This window comes from Alligator sinensis, unplaced genomic scaffold, assembly GCF_000455745.1.
Source record: "Alligator sinensis unplaced genomic scaffold, ASM45574v1 scaffold147_1, whole genome shotgun sequence".
Lineage (NCBI taxonomy): Eukaryota > Metazoa > Chordata > Crocodylia > Alligatoridae > Alligator > Alligator sinensis.
In genome coordinates, this window is record NW_005841847.1 from 5255793 (window position 1) to 5275048 (window position 19256).

General features: G+C 43.5%; 1 protein-coding gene across 4 annotated transcripts in view; it reads right to left on the reverse strand.

Annotated features, from left to right (window-relative positions):
• SLC38A4 (solute carrier family 38 member 4) overlaps window positions 1–13805 on the reverse strand; it is a 64953-nt gene extending 51148 nt beyond the window's left edge. For 3 of the 4 annotated variants that reach the window (XM_025208645.1, XM_014521745.2, XM_025208629.1), the window contains exon 1: window positions 13170–13270. The gene's annotated coding sequence lies outside the window, so the exon portion shown is untranslated. Of the gene's footprint in view, window positions 1–13169; window positions 13271–13628 lie in introns of those variants that run through there. The other variant, XM_025208651.1, reaches the window with a different exon arrangement.
• Window positions 13806–19256: the final 5451 nt, after the last annotated feature.

Below are 19256 nucleotides of genomic sequence, written 5' to 3' on the forward strand. Positions count from 1 at the left end.
AGTAGGTTATCTAGGCATCGTCATGGGGTTATGTGACCCCAGCCCTCTTTCCTGCCTATGCAGACCAGACTCAATGATCTATTGAGGTCCCTTCTGGCCCTAACGTCTATGAATCAGGACTCCCCACTACAAAACTCAACCATGATGCATGATGTATTTTCTAGTCCCGATATATAAAAACTGTGCAATGATATTTTGTTACTTAGCAGTGGTGGTGTGACCATTAGTTAGTGCCTGCACTGTCTTTACGTAAATTGCTACGTAAATGCTGTTGCTATGAAATATTCTTCTTTAAACAAACCAGTTCTAATTACTTCCTGGCTTTCCCCAAACTCCACCCCCTTTACTTTGGATGCGATTTTAGCATCCGATATCTTAGAAGCAGCTAGATGCTAATGTTTCTCAAGATTTGAAAGGTGACATTTCAGACATGGAATGGCAACTGAGGTTGTGGTCCCCTTTTCAGTAGGATGGTCTGCAAGCAAGTGGTCTGTTGCAACAGCTAAACCCTTGGAGAGTGGCTGTGATCTGTAGAACCTTTTGTCATGTGCAGGCCTATCATAGTAATCCACATCTTTGTCACCTCAGAGCTAGATGCTGGAATGCCCTCCACATGGGGATGCCCCGAAGGAAAGCAGGGAAGCCTCAGCTATTGCTGTATGTAACTGGTCTTCCTCTGCAAGTGGGTGAAGGGTTGTCTCAGCATGTTGCCTTGCTACGTCATTCTCTGTGCTGGTTGTTTGCCTGCTTGTCAGTGGCTATGACCTTTAGAGCCTGTTATGTTTTAAGATCCACTTACCTGAAGGATTATCTGTGTCCTGTCTTGGGGATTAAGATGGTTGTCCTCATTGATGCTACTCTGTGGAACTGCCAACAGTGTTTTCAGCTGAAGACCCTTGCAGATGAATGTCAGTTCTTTTGCCAGTTTTCCCAAATCCCATCGCTTCCCCAAATTTGGCAAGCTTTACAGCAGAGTGATAGGCATGTTTATTTACATCCACCGTTAATTAACCATTCTGGAAAATCTGCTGATTAGGGGTAAAATCCTGGCACCCCTGAAGTCAGTGTCAGAACTCCCACTGATTTCAACGAGGCCAGTATTTTGTATCATTAAACTGATTTTCATGGAGGGAGACATTTTTTATATTAGTGTTCATACCTGTCACAGTACTTATATGCTGTGACCACAGTGCCACAGGAATACTTTGTTACTTGTAGTAACAAAACAGTTTTTTTAGGACTGTTGTTCTAGAAGAACTTTACGGTGCATTGACTATTCAAATACAAATAACCCCCAAACTAACTCTTGGTGAAAACATGAATATGGGGACTTATTAGAAAAATTACTAATTACCAACCCTTCACTGTGATAGCTTTTTTGGAGAGTGTACATTCTACTGTATAAATCATTCTCCAAGGACCGGTGGTACAATAGACTACAATTCATTATCATCTTTGTTTAGAGCAATTTACTATTTAGATGGTATGTCCTATTATTTCTATAAGGCTGCAAATGCTGTCCCTGAATAATCACAGAGGTATTGTAAAGCTGTTTGAAAAAACCTATAGTCTTAAAACATAAAGTTGCAGTACACATTTTATCTAATATGGTATGTTGTTTCTGCTTTTTCTGTAGTCCATTGATACATCTTGCAAAGTTAGACATGCTGACATCAAACGGGGTTGAAGAGGCTGACCAAGGTAATCAATATTATACTGTGCCGATATTGTAACATGCTGACCCCAACATGACAACGGCAGGCTACCCCAGACACATTTGGAGTTCACTAAAATTCCACTTAAATAGAGGGCTTCAGTCTGCTGCATGTTCAAATCTAAATGCTATGTATGACTTACAATGTAAATCAGGGCGAAATCTGACATTTTATTTTATCTTTTTCTTCCTGATGCCAGGAGTAATTACACAGAAAACAGCTCCCCTCCCCACCACCATCTTTACCAGTTAATATGGGCATATAGAGTGATTTATTTGATTTCTCTCCCTCCCCCTTCTTTCTGGCTTCTGGGAAGAAGGTGTTTGCTTAGCTTCACACGTTCGTGCAGGAGGAACAGTGTGGTGATCAGTGCTCCACTCACTCTGAATATCCATCAGGCCCTAGCCTAGGAATAGTTCCAGTCAAATTTATTCTGTACCAACTCTTGTGAAAGCCCCAGTGCTAAAATAAGGTATCCTCAGACCTTACAGATAGAGGCAACTGGAAAATTATGGATATTTTCTCTAGAAATGTTTTACTGTTTGTCAAAAACTAAAAACCTAAGACCTTAAATGTAGTAAAAATGTATCTTTTTAGTTTTTGTGGAAGTTATGAAATTTTGATTTTCTAGCAAAATTCACCTTTTGAAGAGATCAGACATTTCCTAAAAATTGTTTTTAGTCAGAAAGCCAATTTTATGCTCAGGCAAAATGTTTTAAAGGAATGGTCAGTCCTACTTACAAGCTAATATGTGAGAGTGATGAAAGAAACATACTAAACATAAGAAAATTATTTACACTTTTCTGAAGCTAAGGATTAGAAAAATAGATATTTCAAAAAAAGAAACGTCTTCAATTACTCTTATTAATGCCCTGCTTTATTACATGTTATCCTGCTCAAGTATTCATAAACAATATACTTTTAGGTTTATGAGTTAAATTTCTGGTGCCATTTAGTTAAACTGAGTAACTAAACATGGGCGTGATTCTTATTACAAAGAGGTCCCTTTAAAACATGTTGACAGTATAAAGGGGATGTAAACTGAGTATAAGCATAATTTATGCCTGGCTGAAGGGAAATTAAAATTGTACCCTAAATAGTGAAAAACATAAAAAATATTTTACTAAATGGAAAATGCTATCTATCATCAAGGCGATGTTCTGCCCATTTCAGTAAAGCAAACAGGCAAGCAGACTCATTTTTGAGTCACAAAATCTCAAGAAATGATTGCAACTATGACCATCACACCTTTTTGGTAACCACAAAATCCCTTTCATGAATTCCTCTTCATATGGTACACATCCATATTTTTATATATATAAATCATATGTATGCAAAAAAGTTAAAAAATGTCTTGGTTTGGTTTTGAACTGTCATCTTGTCTTTCAACTTAAACCTTCTAGGTCAAGTTTCAGAATTAAAACAAGTATTTGTGACAGAAATGCTGACATAACCTTGCTTAGAGCAGTGCTAACAGCGATTGTTACAAAGTCTATTTACTCTGGTACAGTATTAAATAAGATATGTGAACTCACCATAGCAACCCCTGCATTACATAGCAGATATGCTGCTTCTAAGATACGGTGAATCTTTCTGAAGAAATACACATGAATGCTAGATAAATATCTATCAATTTCAAATTGTGTTTTAAAAATATTTTGCTATACAGATTAACAAAACAAAATGCAAGTTGTTTCTATTTAATTTATCAATTTGTTCCAGACCTTTGACTGATGGTGCCTCATCTTCATTGCCTGCAACATGTAAACTTGGATATCTCCTTAACATCCTTTGGGGCAAAAATTATTGCAAAAAATTATTAGGTTCTTTGTAATGCTCTTGTCCCCTTTATTTTTTCTCTCTAGTCTTCATGGGAGCCCAAGTGATCCTCCTAAAGGCCTCTTTACTTCTGAAACACTTTGATTCTACCAAGACTCTGACAAACCAGCCATTTTATGGACTTTCATAAGGAAAAATTATTTCAAAGGAATTACTCATGTGAGTAAAGTTAAGCATGAGAGTAAGTTTTTGCAGAGGACCGTGCTTTTAATTCTGTGGCTATTTGCTTTTTATTTTCCCCACTTACCTCTTCTAATTTTTATCTTGCATTGTACCTTGCATGGTACTGTAGGCTCCTTTTAATTGTCTTGACTTGGTTTTCTATTTTTCACCCCCCAAAATATTGTGTACAGTGCCCTTTAACTACAGTTTTTTCTTCTTTTTTGTTAAAGGGAGTTTCAATCACTCTGAAGCAGTCTTCAGCATTAATTTAATTTTCTTACATTTTATGAGGCCAGGTTTTCAACATACTGCAGACACCATATTATATCTTTAAAAATACTTTTACTAATCAAGTACCAACAACTTCAACTGGACCAAATTCTTGACAGATTTCCCATTTACAGACATCAATGTAAAATCACTTGTGCTCACTATTTTTCTGCCACGCTTAAAGCTCGTTCTGCTCTTTATCATGTTTATGATGTGACTGTTTTAGGTATGGGTTCCCATGCCTCACCCAAATAATATCCCTGATACCAACCCATCCTTACACCTTCCACCCCAGTAGGTCCATGGGAGAATAGGGTGCCTAAATCTATTTTGATACTATCATAGTATCAGGGCAAGGCATTTCAATCTCTATTTCCTGATCTCTCCTGGTTATAGGAAAGAAATCACTTTGTCACACAGCCACGTAAGACTGCCAAGAAAATGCTCTATTGAGCCAGCTTGCATTGATCATTTGAAGAATTATTTGACTTGTCACTGACAACTGCATTTTGCCATTACTGCTGTACTTAACAGTGACAAAAGATGATATTGGGCAGTCTTTCTCAAACACTAGCACTAGCTTTAGCTGGGTACATAACATGGGATATGATCAGTGGCATAAAACTGATTGTCTAGCACCAGTATATTAAGCATAATCCTTAATTGCCAATATTTTCTTTCTATAAATTCCTTCTACAAAATAACCACAAAACAACTGGACCTTACCATGTACCGTATGCATCAGCCAAAAAAATGTATCCTTGCTAAAGCCCTAAACCATTACCGACTTAATCATCAATTTCTATTATTTGTTAAGCTCCAACAGTAGCTCAGTGCTCCATGGGGAAGATCAACACTCCTCTATAATAATCCTGCACCTCATTATAGCAGTGGTTCTCAATCTTTCTAAACTCAAGACACTTGTTGTTAGACTCAAGACACACCCCCCCTTGGAAAATGCCAGCTTTTAGCTTTCACCATAAATGCCACATGCCTCCTGAGGCTGGGGGGGCACGGCGACCGCCTGCAGGTGACAATGGCGGTGGTGGTGGCAGGCTGGGGGTGGTGAGTGCCGACTGGCGATCAATGACCACCCACTGATGCTGCCAGCAGCGATCGGCAACTGTCTGCAGATACCGCTGGCGGTGTGGTGGGAGGGAGGGGTGATGAGTGGTGACTGCCCACAGGCGCCGTTGGCAGTGGCCAATCTCAGGGGGTGCACATGCACCCACGTGCACCCCCTACATGTCACCAATGGCTTTAATAAGTTTTTTTTATTACAGAAAAACAAAAGAGCAAGTCTTATGTTGCAAAGAATTCAGAAAGACCACAATGGGTCAGAATGTCTTTGACACCATGGATTCCCCTTTGAAATCTCTGGGTGTATCTTGTGAATCCTGTATAGGTGTTTGCACACCTAACAGTACTAATACTGCATGCACTCTCAACAGGGCATGCAAGGGCATGCATCCAAGGGCACCATTGTACTCTGGTTGAGAATCACTGTGCTAGTGCTTTTCCTCCACACCTGCCATGCAAGGTTGTGATTTGAGAAGAATATTAAACATGCATATACTATTTACAAAGGGACTTAGGTCTGGTGATGTTCAGTGCCACCACACCCTAAATTTTAAGTATCGAGCCAGGGAATGGAATTGACAGGCCTGAGTTATGTACCTGAGTTCCCCATATGGTATGTGGGGAGACTTACAAACTACAGAATGGAATTAATGACAGGCCAATAAGGAACACTAAAGACAGGAGTGTATTTGAAATCCTGCCTACATCTAGACTTTAGGCACCTATTATTAGCATGGGACAGCTCCTAATCCCCTTTGACTTTTGATTTAATCTCTACTGATAACACTTGTGGACTGATATTTATGGTTATACATTTCTTCCTGTTTTCTTTGCTTAAAAAATACAGTATAGGAGAGTGAATACATATTTTGAAACTAGTTTCAAAGTAAAAACCTAAGTACAGTTACTTCCTACAGCACAAAACGCAACAAAGGAGGCATTCTAGTTTTGGGCCATTTGTCAGACATTTTTAAACTGGATATCATTGAGAGGTTTAAAGACTGGTATCCAAGACTTGGAGGTCTTGTTGTAAGTGGCTGGGTTGACTAGGCCCCTATTATGAAGATGCCTCTTATTATGAAGATGGTGGTAGTACCAGTACCATCTGCCATTTTAAAAAATAGCACTGGTTACTGTATTTACCCAGGAAATGGGAAACCAAAGTTCAATGCCTCCCTCAACCTTAGGGCAGGTGCTGGCATCCTTTTCAAACCACAGATCTCATCCAGGAAGGGGGAAGGGAAGGGGTAGGGGGTGAAGAGATGCCTTCCCTGTGCCCATGCCAAAGCCAGACAGCTGGGGGCTGTGCCTGCACTGCTGCCACTTCTCACAGCCTCCCGCTTCTCAGCTGGGGCACAGATGCAGCTTCCAGCAAATGAGGAGCTGTGCCAGGGCAGCTGAACTTGCATCCACGCTGCTGCTGCTTTATGCCATAGCTGGGAGGCAGGGAGGGGAAGTGGGGAGAGAGAAGGAGCAGCAGTGTGGACCTGATGCAGCTTCCAGCTGTTCAGCCCTGGCGCGCTCCCCTCAGGCTGGAAGCTGCAACTGCGCCCCAACTGGGGGATGGGATGGGGAGCGGGCATTGGGAGAAACAACAGTAGCCTGGGAGCAGCTCTCAGCTGTCTGGCCCCAGTGCCCACACTGCAGCCATGGGGAGCTTAGGGGAAGAAGAGAAGCAGCAGCAGCAGCAAGGGTGAAAATGAGTTGCCTGGTCCCAGCGCAGCTCTTTGCTGCTTAGCCCTGGTGGCAGCTCAGGGATAGGCAAGACCCTGGAGCCCTGCAATGGCTCTGTGGGCCATATGTTGTTGAGGAGGATCCTTGCCTTAGGGGATTCAAACCCACATCTCCCTCTTCCTAGGAAAGTGCCCTAACCATGAGGCAATAGGCTAGGCTTGGATGGGGACGCTATTCTCCTGCTGCTGAAGCTGAGCTACTGGACAGCCAAGAGAGCAAGATTTCCAGGAAGAAAAAAGAAATTGAGAGAGTGTGCCAGAGTGAGTGCATGAATATACTTCCTGTCATTCTTTTAATGAACTTTATATTCTTGTCAGCCCCATATTCCAGTTTACCTGTTAAAATGGCCCCTCTCAATCTTCATTAGCCTACAGGTGGGAGCTTGGGAGTCCCTCCAGCTGAGGAGAGTACACTTAAGTCTGGTCTCCCACTTTGAGGGTGAGAGATCTAACTACTATGCAGTTATATAAACTGTGGGCACCCCTACAGCTGGACTTTGCCCCTCTGGAGTTGTAGCCACAGAAATGTTGAGTTTGTAGATCCCAAAAGGGCTTAAGTGGGAGACATGTGCTGAGATGCTCAGTCCTGCCAAAAGGACAGCTGTTCCAGGCATTCACAATAGTAGATTTCTAGGCACCCAGGGAATTTTCTGGGGAAAATTTGGATGCCTACAATCTTTCAGATCCCTAAGGGGTTAGTTTTCTAGACTGTACTCTTGGGCTTACATGCCTAAATTCTACCTGAGTTGAACTCTGAATGTTTTAGTCCTTTGGGGGAATCTAAGCACCAGGGAAGCCAGTGAATTAGCCATGCTCACACACCAACTCCATGACAAACACCTGTCAAACAGGTCCTTTGCCCTCAAGAGATAAGTAACTCCTAAGCAGATGGGCTGACCACGACCAAGATATTATTTTTAGCCATTCAGTCAACAATAGCAGCTCAACAGTAGATCACAGAATCACAGGAAAGTAGGGCTAAAAGGGACCTCATGCGGTCATCTAGTCCAGCCCCCTGCTCAAGGCAGGATGATCCCTAACTAAACCATTCTCACCAAGCGTCTGTCTAAACTGTTCTTGAAAATTTCCAGGGATGGAGATTCCACAACTTCCCTTGGTAGCTTGTGCCAGTGCTTAACCTCCCTCATAGTCAGAAAGTTCTGCCTAATTTCCAACCTAAATTTTCTCTGCTGCAGTTTGGAACCATTGTTCATAGTCCTGTCCCCACCACAGATAAAAGTCTATTTCTATCCCGTTTACAGTTGCCTTTCACATACTTGGAGACTATTACCAAATCCTCCCTCAGCCTTCTTTTCTCTAGACTAAATAACCCCAGTCTTTCAGCCTTTCCTCATAAATCAAGCTTCCCAAGCCTCTAATCGTATTTGTCACTTTGCTGGATTTTTTTCCAATCTGTCCACGTTGCTTCAAGTGTAGAGTCTCAAAACTGGAATCTCTCTATATATATTACTAGAGGAGGATGCCATCTGTGTTAGGACCATGATATGACATGACAGGCATTCAATATTAAACCAGCCCAGAATCATTATGTTCAAAGAGGTTACAGTAATCCCGAACCATAAACCTGTGCAGTCCCAGTACCAGGTCTGGGTGGTAAGTATGAGAAAATCAGAACCTACCACAGCTATTCTCAGCATAACTCTAATTTCGGATGCCCAAAGTATGGTACAATAAATTGTAGTAAGTACGTAACCCCTTAATATTTAGAAACAAAACAAGGAGTGACAATAAATACAAAATGGAATGAGTAAATGCCATGTTTTCCAGTTCAAGAAGTATAAAAACAAAAATATTCATCTGAGAAGAAATATTTGTGTAACATCAATTTACAAAAAATAAAAAAAATTAATAATAATAGACATAAAAAGGAAAATCTTTTTTTTCTAAAATGTTTGCTTGTTTCAGACTGATCCATTTCATTTCAATAATCAGACAATGACCTATAAATAATATATTAAATAAATATATTTTTCATGCACGAATGAAAAAACGTCCTGAGATACATTACAAAAACTGCTGAACTACTAAAATGTCAACTGAAAATGCTTTTGTTCTTGCCTGGGAAAAATGTAAAATCAAGAAACTATTGTATACTAGCTACAAAGATGCTTAGAAACAACATAAAATCCCATAGAAATTAATAAATAAACCAAACCAAGGTCACTGGGCTTCCAGTTAATATACCCAGGTTTACAGCTCTGCAATATTAATTAAAACACAGATCCTTATTCACAGTTTATAGCCTGCAATTTTTAGTATTCCTCAAAAGACTGTATATGAGGAATGCACCTTGTTGAAATAGGATGGTCTTTATTAAGCTGACAGATAAAATTGGCTCCAAGTAACTTATTCCTTGAGGATTCTGCCTCTGTCAATACTTGGTGGGGTAAAGAAAGACACAGCAGTAATAAAGAAGTGTCACTGGATATTCTGTCCTTACAAACTCAGTTATTATTTGACAATATGTGTTAAATGAGATAGTTTTGGCTCAAGATGACACTGTCATCAAGCAGCTGAAATGTTCATCTTTGTACATACAGTATTCTCTTTTAATTATTGCTGCAGAAAGGAGATAGAGTTTTCCCTTCAAAACACAAAGCCAAATTATGACAGTTCATTCTTAATATTCACCAAGGTTTCAAGCAACATGCATCAGGGCTGAACTTGCAGTCACTACAGTGAGAAGAATAATGCCAAGGAATATATTTTTGATTCTTTATGAACAATTAAATCTTATTTTCACTTTATTGATGTTGTCCTTTTTTTATAAGAAATTTGTTATTTACTCTGCAGTTAACATGGAAGGAGTACAAGAAGAAATACTGATCAAGGAAGTATATCTGTTTTTAATGGAAGTGCTTCTTTTATCAAAGTTTGTTCTAGTGTAGAACATCTGGGTAAGAAAATATTCCATTGTAATAAATTTTTACTCAAGGTCTCAGTCCTGCAAAGATTTATGAACATGCTTAACATTTGAACCAAAAATCCATCCATGCCTACTGACTGGGCAAGCATTATGAAGATATGCTGATTTCTGTAGCTATGTCCAACAGCTTTTGATGCCCCAGCCCCAAACTAAGTAGGATTTTATTATGAGTCAACTGGGAGCAACCTTCTGCACAAACCCAGAACATGGCGCAAACTCTGGCATTCACATCTGCCCCGCATCCCAAGCTTTGAACTCCAAAGGACTTTTGTTTTAGGTTTTGACAGGCGAAGATATAAGCTATGTCCATGAGAAACATGAATAATATTAATACACCTGTCCAAAGTAAAATAAAATAGCCATAAGAGTTATTCAACACAACAATTCACTTAAGACCCTAAGTGAGCCTCACTTTTACAATGAGTAATACCTTAACTTGTAAGTCTTCTCATAGCCTTGAGTTAACTATTGGTTCAGTAAACTACTTATACTATCCAATACTAGGTACATGAAATAGCTCAAACTGGTTTTAAAACCAGTGCATACAGGGTTTGAGGATTTGTCAAAATATAAAGTCTTTAAACATGATTTTGGTGAGTTTATAGATCGAACATGATGTTGGTCATAACTGCAGCTCTAAGCCTTTTGGAGGGACCAGATATAAATCTAAAAAATAAAATAAATAAAAATTTAATCCAGTCAATAAAGACCAGACCAAATAATGTTCAGCACTGTGACAACTAATTCTGATTAAACTCTAGTTCTAACATAGTTTTTGCCCTAGCAATTTGGGGAAAGGAGCATGCATATCTTTCTACATGGTTATTCATATTATAGAGGCTAGTCTTAGCTGGGGCCACTGGGACCTATTATGTACAAATACAGGCAACCCCCACTTAGCGTTCTTAATTGGTTCCCAAAAAACTGATCATTAAGAGGAATAGCGTTAAGTGAAACCAATTACCTCCCTGCTGCCAGCTGTATGATGCCCATGGGCGTTATAATGAAACTCGCTGAGTGCTAAGTGGAATCGGGTATCAATGTAAAATGAGCGTTATAGCAAAATAGTGCTAAGCGAAATAGTGTTAAGCGGGGGTTGCCTGTAATGATAATAACTAGAAGTGCACCGATACATCGGTTTGATATCGGATCCGTACTGATATGAAGAAAATTGTCTATACTGGATATCAGCCCTGTGGGGCCGATAATTTGGCCTATAAATGCCTGTGCTGTGCACAGCCGCACTGCAGCACGGAGCAGAGCCGGCAGCATGGAGAGCTGCCTCCAGCTGGTAAGTTGAAAGGGGAGGGAGGAGGGAAGGGGCATGGAGGGGTAGATCAACGCCCACCCTGGTGAGGGAGGAGGCAGGGTGGAGGCAGCTCCTGCCACTTCTTGCACCCTGGGAGGGTGGGGGCTGGGGGGGGCGTGTACCCCCGAATCTGCGTGGGGTGGGCAGGGCTGCAGCGTGGAGCCAGAGCCAGCGCCACGCGGGGCTCTTGTCACCAGGACTGGGCTCAGAGCGGGCTCTGGCAGTGCTGGGAAGATGTTGCAGCCACCCCAGATTTTGCTGCAGTACCACTCCCAGCCTCATGCCACCACCTGGTGCCTGGCGCAGCCTCAGCTGAACACCCACCTCCACCCAAGCATCGGGAAAAGCCACAGCTGTGCTGAAATTCGGGGTGGTTGCAGCCTCCTCCCAGCGCCGCCTGAGCCTGCTCTGAGCCCAGCCCCCAGTAAGAGCTGTGCAGCACCGGCTCCACCCCACAGCTGCAGCCCACACTGCACAGCACAGATCTGGGGGCACCCCTCCTCCCCCGCTGGGGTACAAGCAGCGGTGGGAGCTGCACCCACCCCATGAGCTGCGCCTCTGTCCTGTGCCCCCTCTCGCCTCCCCCAGGCAGTGCCTGCCTCCTCCCTCACTGTGGGGGGGCTTGATCTGAACTTCATGCCCCTTCCCTCCCCGCTCCCCTTTCACCACACCAGACTTACCAGCTGGAGGCAGCTGTATTGGATATTGGATCAGTATTGGCTGATATGCCTCCTTAAATATCAGCTATCAGTATCGGTCCCCAAAATCTCTATCAGTGCACCCCTAATAATAATGGCTTAGACTGGGGTGCTCAACCTCTGACCTGGAGCCATCGCATCTGACCTGTGGGGCTCTCTACAGGTCAGGAAATTTGGCTGGGTGATGTCTCCTTCCCCACCTGCGGTGCTGGGCTCAGGCTGGGCTGCCCCCCTCCACGTGGCCAGATAGTGCCTGCTGTGCCAGCCGCAGGCACTGGATTGGAACTACCATCTGCCCTGCAGTCAGGCCAGGCACTGAGCATCTGGCCCACTTGGGAAAAAGGTTGAGCACCACTAGCTTAGAGAAAAATAATAACGCACACGTAAACTGTGACTGTAATAATGGGAACCTTAACTTCTACTTGCTTTTACATTGTGTCCTTCCCCTCAGTAGTATATTAATGAAGGTTTCTTTATTTTTCCTGTTTGCCTATTTATAGTCACCCCAATCACTGGTGTGTTTAGCATGTTATAAAGTCTCCCTGACCTGGCTGGCACTATAAAGCTCTTTCGTTCATTGTAAACGGCCACCTGCATCCTACTGTTTTTGGTTTCCCTTCACCTCTGGAAGCCCTTTTAAAACCCCCAAACCCATTCAGAGAGCTGCTGTCCACACCGGGCAGAACGTGCAGGCAGCTGAACTGAATATGGGTGACCAAAGCACAGATTCAATCGCTAGGTCCCAGGAATAGTAAAATAGCAAAGGAACTTCCATCAGCTCCTCCCATGAGCCACCAGGTGGGAGCTGTTTCATGCTCTGACGCGGATACCTTTTTCCCCACAGGGAATGTTGCAAACGACAAAACACAGCCTCTGACTATTTTATCATCATGCTTCCAGGAGCCCTTCACGCCACTTCCAAGCTTATTGCCACCCCTCACTGTCCTGCAACGTTGCTTTTTCCATTTAAAATAACGGGTCCTGAGAACGCAGCGAGGGAAAAGAGATTTACACCATAACCTCTCCTGGGCGTAAGCTCCCATTCTCCCTCTGGCCTGCCCCAGCTTGGCCCTCAATGGGGCAAGAGACAGGACAGGCGTCTGGGCACGAAGCCCTCCTGCATCGCAGCCCCAGCCTGGTGCTGGCCCCTGCCCTCCCAGGGGACTGTGAAGTGTTAGCTGGCCTGAACAGCCCCCACTCCCCTGTAGCAGGGGAGCCTCAGGGCAGAGAGGGCTGAAGCACCCGCGTCCCGCACGTGGGCAGGGCAGGGGGCGGGGCTACACCCGCGGGGCCCCGCCCCCTCCGCGCGGAGAGACAATGGAGCGTTCCACCCCCCCCACGCGGCTGCAACACAAGGTGGGGGGGGGGGCTGAGGCGCACGCGCAGAGCCGGGGAGGGGGTGCAAGGCTGCAGTACCTGGGTGGGCTGCATCTCGCTCCATCCTTTCCCTGCGGCGCGGGGAGGCAGCCCCGCAGCCTCCCTGCGGGCTGGGGGAGCCCCGTGCAGCCCGCGCCCGTCCTCCCTCCCACGCTGAGCAGCAGCGCTGTCCCGCGCCCCGGAGATCCCTTCAGCCCCCCGGGCTCAGTGCCCAGGGCCAGCCTTCGCCCTGCAGCTCCTGCAGGGGGCCGGTCCAGGCTGGGCTGCCCGGCTGCGGTGCCCAGGCTGGAAGCGGGGCTGTGGGCGGGGGAAGGCAGGCGCACTGGCTGGCTGCCGCGCAGACTGGGCGCACACGCGGCTGCGGGGCGTGCAGGCGCTGCAGGCGGAGCACACGGAGACCTGTGGCTCGCTGGGCGCAGCGGCTCTGCTGCTCTTCGGTAAACCCCTTGGTCTTAAAAAAAAGCAATCGCATTGAAAGAGCTCGAATTAATTACCCACCTCGGTGTTGGCAAATTCTTTTGGGGGGATGAAGCACGTGTGCATTGGCAAGGCCCCTTCGAGGAGTGTTACAAAGTGTTTGCGACCCCAGCTCGCTATTCTTTTCTTTTTCTTTTTTTTTTTTCCTTCTGCTTTCTAAAGAGTGGAAATTTCCATCATGTGATAGGGGGCAGCATCCCCAGCCTCTCATTTCTTCCTCCCCCTCCCTTTTCCTAAACGGCCACCAATGGTAGTGAGCCAGCAACCTGAGATGTAAACAGAAAAAAGCATCCCCGCCTCCCCAGGTGGACATGTCCAGCTGTTCTGAGCCTGGAAGAGACCAGAGGCAAACGTGTCCGGGAAGAGAAGTAGCTATTTCCTATACACCGCAGAAGTGACTCAGTTCCAAGTGACTTCATGCTGTGTTGCAGTTTTAATGCAGGGTTTAAAAGGCATCGGTGTTAACGTTCTTTGTTCCTCCTTTTTCTTGTACCTCCTGGTCTTTGTACATAGTCACTCTTTCCAGAAGGCATATCTGATGCTGCGATATACTAGAAGCTGGACAAATTTATGTCTAACACTTCATAAATGCCTGTCACCAAAGATGGGAATGAAAATGTGCCAAAGAGAGGTAAAAAGGATTTTTATTTTTTAGGCGGCAGTAGTGAGGCACAGCCCACACATCTCTTTTAATTAAACTTATTAGGCCTCTAAAATGATACTTTATGAACTTTATCGATTTTTGACCCTGCCATGGTAAGACCACAGCTGAAGTACTGTGTCCAATATTGGGCCCCCCACTTCAGGAAGGATGTGGAGAAGCTTGAGAGAGTCCAGAGGAGAGCCAAAGCCTGGAGGAGAGGCTGAGGGACTTGGGACTCTTCAGTCTGGAGAAGAGAAGGCTCGGGCGGGGGTCTTGGTGGCAGCCTATAATTACATAAGAGGGGGTACATCAGGACCTGTGAGAAGAGCTATTCACCAGAGCTCCCCAAGGGATAACAAGGTCTAAGGGCCATAAACTCCAGGAAGGTCGATTTTTAGATTAGGCATAAGGAAAAAGTTCTTTACGGTGTGTGTGTCCAGGGTCTGAAACAAACTCCCCCCAGACTTGGTGCAAGCACCTACTCTGGACTCTTTCAAAAACAGGTGGATACGTTTTTTGCTGGGGTCACTTGATCCCAGCTGACTTCCCGCATATGGAAGGGGGTGGGGCTGGACCCGATGAGCTCATGAGGTCCCTTCCTGCTCCCAATGTCTATGAAATCTATGTTCAGTCAGGATGCTATCAAACAGCCTCTTCTGAGAAAAAAACTTACTTGCCAAATAAGCAAGTCAGAATGCTGGTTGCTTAAATTTATGTTGCTAAAGTTCCTGTGACAGCATAACTTGATAGGTGGCCTATTAACCATGCAGGGGTATAATTTGTTTAAGCTATCAGGGCAACATACTTATCTCCCTATTCTTTCTCAGTGTGATGAGATCCCATTAATGACATATATACTCAATGAGTACATTTTATTAATGCAACATGATAAAACGCCATCAAAATGCCATTTTGATGAGTTGTTCATGCCTCAGGTAGTTCTGCCCCTGCACTATTTGGATGGCCGCCTACTTGCCTTTGCTTTCTTTCCCGTTTCTTGTTAGCTGGAGTCACTTTAGGCTGATAAGGTTCATTGAGTGTCCACCTTCCTCCCCATGGGAGGATGTCAGGGGCTTACCAATGCATGACGAAGACCTTTCCATTCCTGGTAAGAGTGTTCATGTTCCTAAACTCAAAATACTTGTAAAACTCTAGATTACTTATCACAGACTCTGCTTTTCCTGCTGTTTAAACACTGGAACTAGTCAGTTTTGTTTTTGTTTTTAGTTCATTTCACTTTGTCCTACACAGGGGCAAAGCTCTTGTAAGTGAACAACTGAGGGGAACATTTAAATCCAATCTCCATGCCACCTTCATGGAAGCAGAAGTAGTAGGCATCTGTCTCACCACCAGTTTCACCTTTTTTGGATGTAAACTCATACAAGTATCTTTTTTCAGTGTTAGCTATCTTAAAATTAACCTCTCCACATCTTCTCCAGAAGTTAAACTTGGATAAAGAGCCACTAAGATCTCCCAGAACAACTCAGTATCTGTTTTTATAAATAGTAATTGAATGGTTCCGTTCCTCACAAATCACATCCCTTTGCCTTAGTATCCTCACTTCACAACAGTATATTTCCTCTTTCCTTTTCCTCCACCTGCATTACTTCTGATGGAAACAAACTATTCTATAGCTCATGATGTAACATTACAAGTTATTGTTTTATAGATTGATGCATTTTTTCTCAAGTACTCATTTCCTATTTTCTGTCTGAAAAAGTTCACATTAAGTTGTGAACACATTAAGATGAATGATCTTTCAGGCACTATGGAGTTCAAAGTAGTATCAGAAACCTTTTGCCATTACCTTGATATCTGCAAGACATTTTTGATATCTGGAGTACATGTCCGATTTTTCTTTATTTTCTTCTATACGCTAACAAAAGTCATAATTATTTTTGTATTTTTAATATTTCTTTTGATTACAAATTATTTGAAAGAGTGATCTCTCTCTCTCTCTCATACAGTAGGTACTTCTAAGGTACCTTATCAGGATGGTATCTGAACATGGCTACTGCACAAAATAAATGAGCATCCATATCAGATATAGTATATTATCATTTAATACTTGTCTTGAAGTAAGACTGAGGGACCCACAAAGTTGGGCATTGGTACAATATGTTGTACACCCACTGAAAATGACAGTTCATGGCACAGAGAGCTTATTGACATAGGTTGGTGATTCTCAACCAGGATGCTTTGGCACCATGCCCTGGGATCCTTTCAAGGATGCTGCAGGGTGCCACACACTGTTAGTACTCAGGGGTCATTGAGCACTCATACTGGGGCGGGTAGAGGAGGCAGGAAGGGTATCCAGAGGGTAGATGCGCTACTTACTCCATTTGTCCCCCAGTTGTACTGCTTGGGGCAGAGGCAGTGAAGGGTTTCTTTCCCCTGCTGCTGCAAAGGCTGGTGGGGAGGTAGAAGAGAACATCATTCCCATCTCTCCACTTACCCTTTCTCTCCACTTTCCTCAAAAGAAAAGATACGTGCCAGGACCTTCAAGTTCACTTCAGGTACTAGGTGTATTTTAAGTAATTTTTTTCTTTTATTATTATCATTTTTTCACCAGTACATTGATCTTTACATAGATTATCAGAACAAATGATTACAATACATTTCAGTAGTTTGATAAACATCATGGTACAATGCAGTACATTCATAACCCCATGTCAAATGTTTTTTGGTTTTTTTTACTAAAGCAAACCACAATACCATTTGCAATGCCAAACAAATAACATAAAACATGTTTCTCATCCATCTAGCGCACAGTTTCTCAACTGGGGTACTGCAGCACACCACAGTATCACAGGATCCTTTTAATGATGCTATAGGATCCCTATGCAATGAGGTAAGTGCTCACTCCTCCCTCCTGCCCCAGCATCCTGCAGATGAGTGGCAGTAGCAGCTGCTTTTCTGGGGACTCTCACTGCTGTTCCCTGACCCCTGGCAGCCTCTGTACTGGCTATCCCTACACTCTAAGCAGTGTGTTCTGCTGGAGGCATGCAGGGGCTGTGGGGCATGCTTTTCTGCCCAGCTTTGTCCCCTTGCTCCTCTCATGCTCCCAAGGCAAGTTCCTGAGCCATTCAGAACTGATTGTCACTGACATAAATGGGCAAATGTCCTTAGCCTGTCCGCTTCCTTCTTCTAGGCCTTGTGTGTCCTGTTCCCTACCTCCCAGCCCCACTGACCCTCTCAATACATGCCCTTCTCATATGCTGAGTAAGCAACCTGACACCTTGTTGCTGCCAGCCACACTCCATGGAGTCTGTCTGTTAGGGCCCTGAGGCTGGAGTTCAATGGGGATTGTCTTGGAGTAACTGTGGGCAAAAATTAACCCTCCTGTTCCTGGTTCCCAGTGGTGACCTACACTGATATGTGGGGAGTCCACATGCCACGCTGGGAGAAAACATGTATGGAGCCAAGCAGAGTTGGGGGAATGCTTCCTACCAATGACCTGAAGGGGTGAATATTATACTTATGGTATAATATAACAACATAGCACATTAATTAATTATATAATAATAGTGTTTATATAATAATATTCATACTATATTTATATTAGGTTTTGAAATAGGGTGCTGCTAAATTCTGAAGAGTTATGAAAGGATGCCCTGAGTGTAAAAATGTTGAGAATCACTGACTTGGTGATTTTATATGTTTTCCTGGGGCTAAATATTTATTTTCTTTAAGTGACTTTGTTGTTAATCTTTTTTTTCAGTTTACAAATAAAAACAGATTTTCTGCCTGACAGCCCTGAAAACTTGTCCTGGGATCTGCCCGGTTCACTTACTCAAGAGTTGAGTTGGCTCTGTAGGGCTAACAGAAATAAAAAGCAATACTATTTTTCACTAGTAAATAGATAAAATAAACTCTTTGCTGTGGAGGAAGGTACCATTGTTATAGTCAGTTTTGGAGGAGATCTGTATTTCAAAACAAATTTGCATATTGTTGTTACAGGGGAGTTTCTAAGATAATGAGATTTAGCAGCAGGGTATGTACATATTCTTTTCATTGACCATGTCTCCACTGTGTGAATGTTCACATAGCACTGAGTAAGTTTACATACCTCCTATTCCAGCATTCTGTGGGTTTAGTGTGAAACCTGAGATGTATTCCTTGGAAGGTAGTCTTTCCAGTGTTGTTCCAAAGCTTGTTCAGGTATGAAGATCTATCATCCAGTACTTTATGTAACATTTTTCCAGAAAATGTGCTGTGTAGAATTACTCTACTTATATATTGTAATGAGAAGTTATTGCTCTTTATTGTTAAGAAAGAAGTACAAACAATCAAAACTGTGGACATGAACACTTTAGTGGTGATTCTGTAGTCAGGTCTATGAGGTGTAGCATTTGAACCGTACAAGTGATTAAAAGGAGTAGCTCATATTTCAGACAGTGGAGAGGAGGAGTGCAGAAGGGCTGGAAGAGTGATTGTAGGATTGCTGTTGATGGACTTCGAGGGGGTGTCCTGTAGTATGTGGGGTCCCTCTAACTACACAGCTGAGGAGGGTGGCAGAAGTGAGCAGGGATAGATATGTGCTCATGTTCTGAACTTCGGGAAAGTTTCCAAGAGTTGGTGGAAGTGCCACTAGGTTGCAAATTTTGAGTTTTATGGCACAGCTAATCTGCAAGTCTGGGCTTGAGAGGGGACTCAAGTATGTGCCTGCCTGTTAGTATATGCATACCCTAGAGCCAGTTAGTGAAAGGAGGTGTATGATTTTGCCCAGCATGCAGGATCCACATAGTTAAGAGAAATCTGTCCAGTGCAGAGAGGACATAGATGTGTAAGAGCCATCTAGCAAACATAAATAATGTACAGCAATTTTTAGGACTTTCAGTTACTTCTGCTACCAGCCAGGAATAGTGGTTCATTGGAGTGTACTTCTGAGCTGCCTTTATGTGAAAGAGAAAGTAGAGGGAGCCCTGGATGTCCACAACCGACAGAAATTGATCCAACGTTTGCATCCTCTCTGAGCATGGTGACTTGACCTATGGTAGTCACAG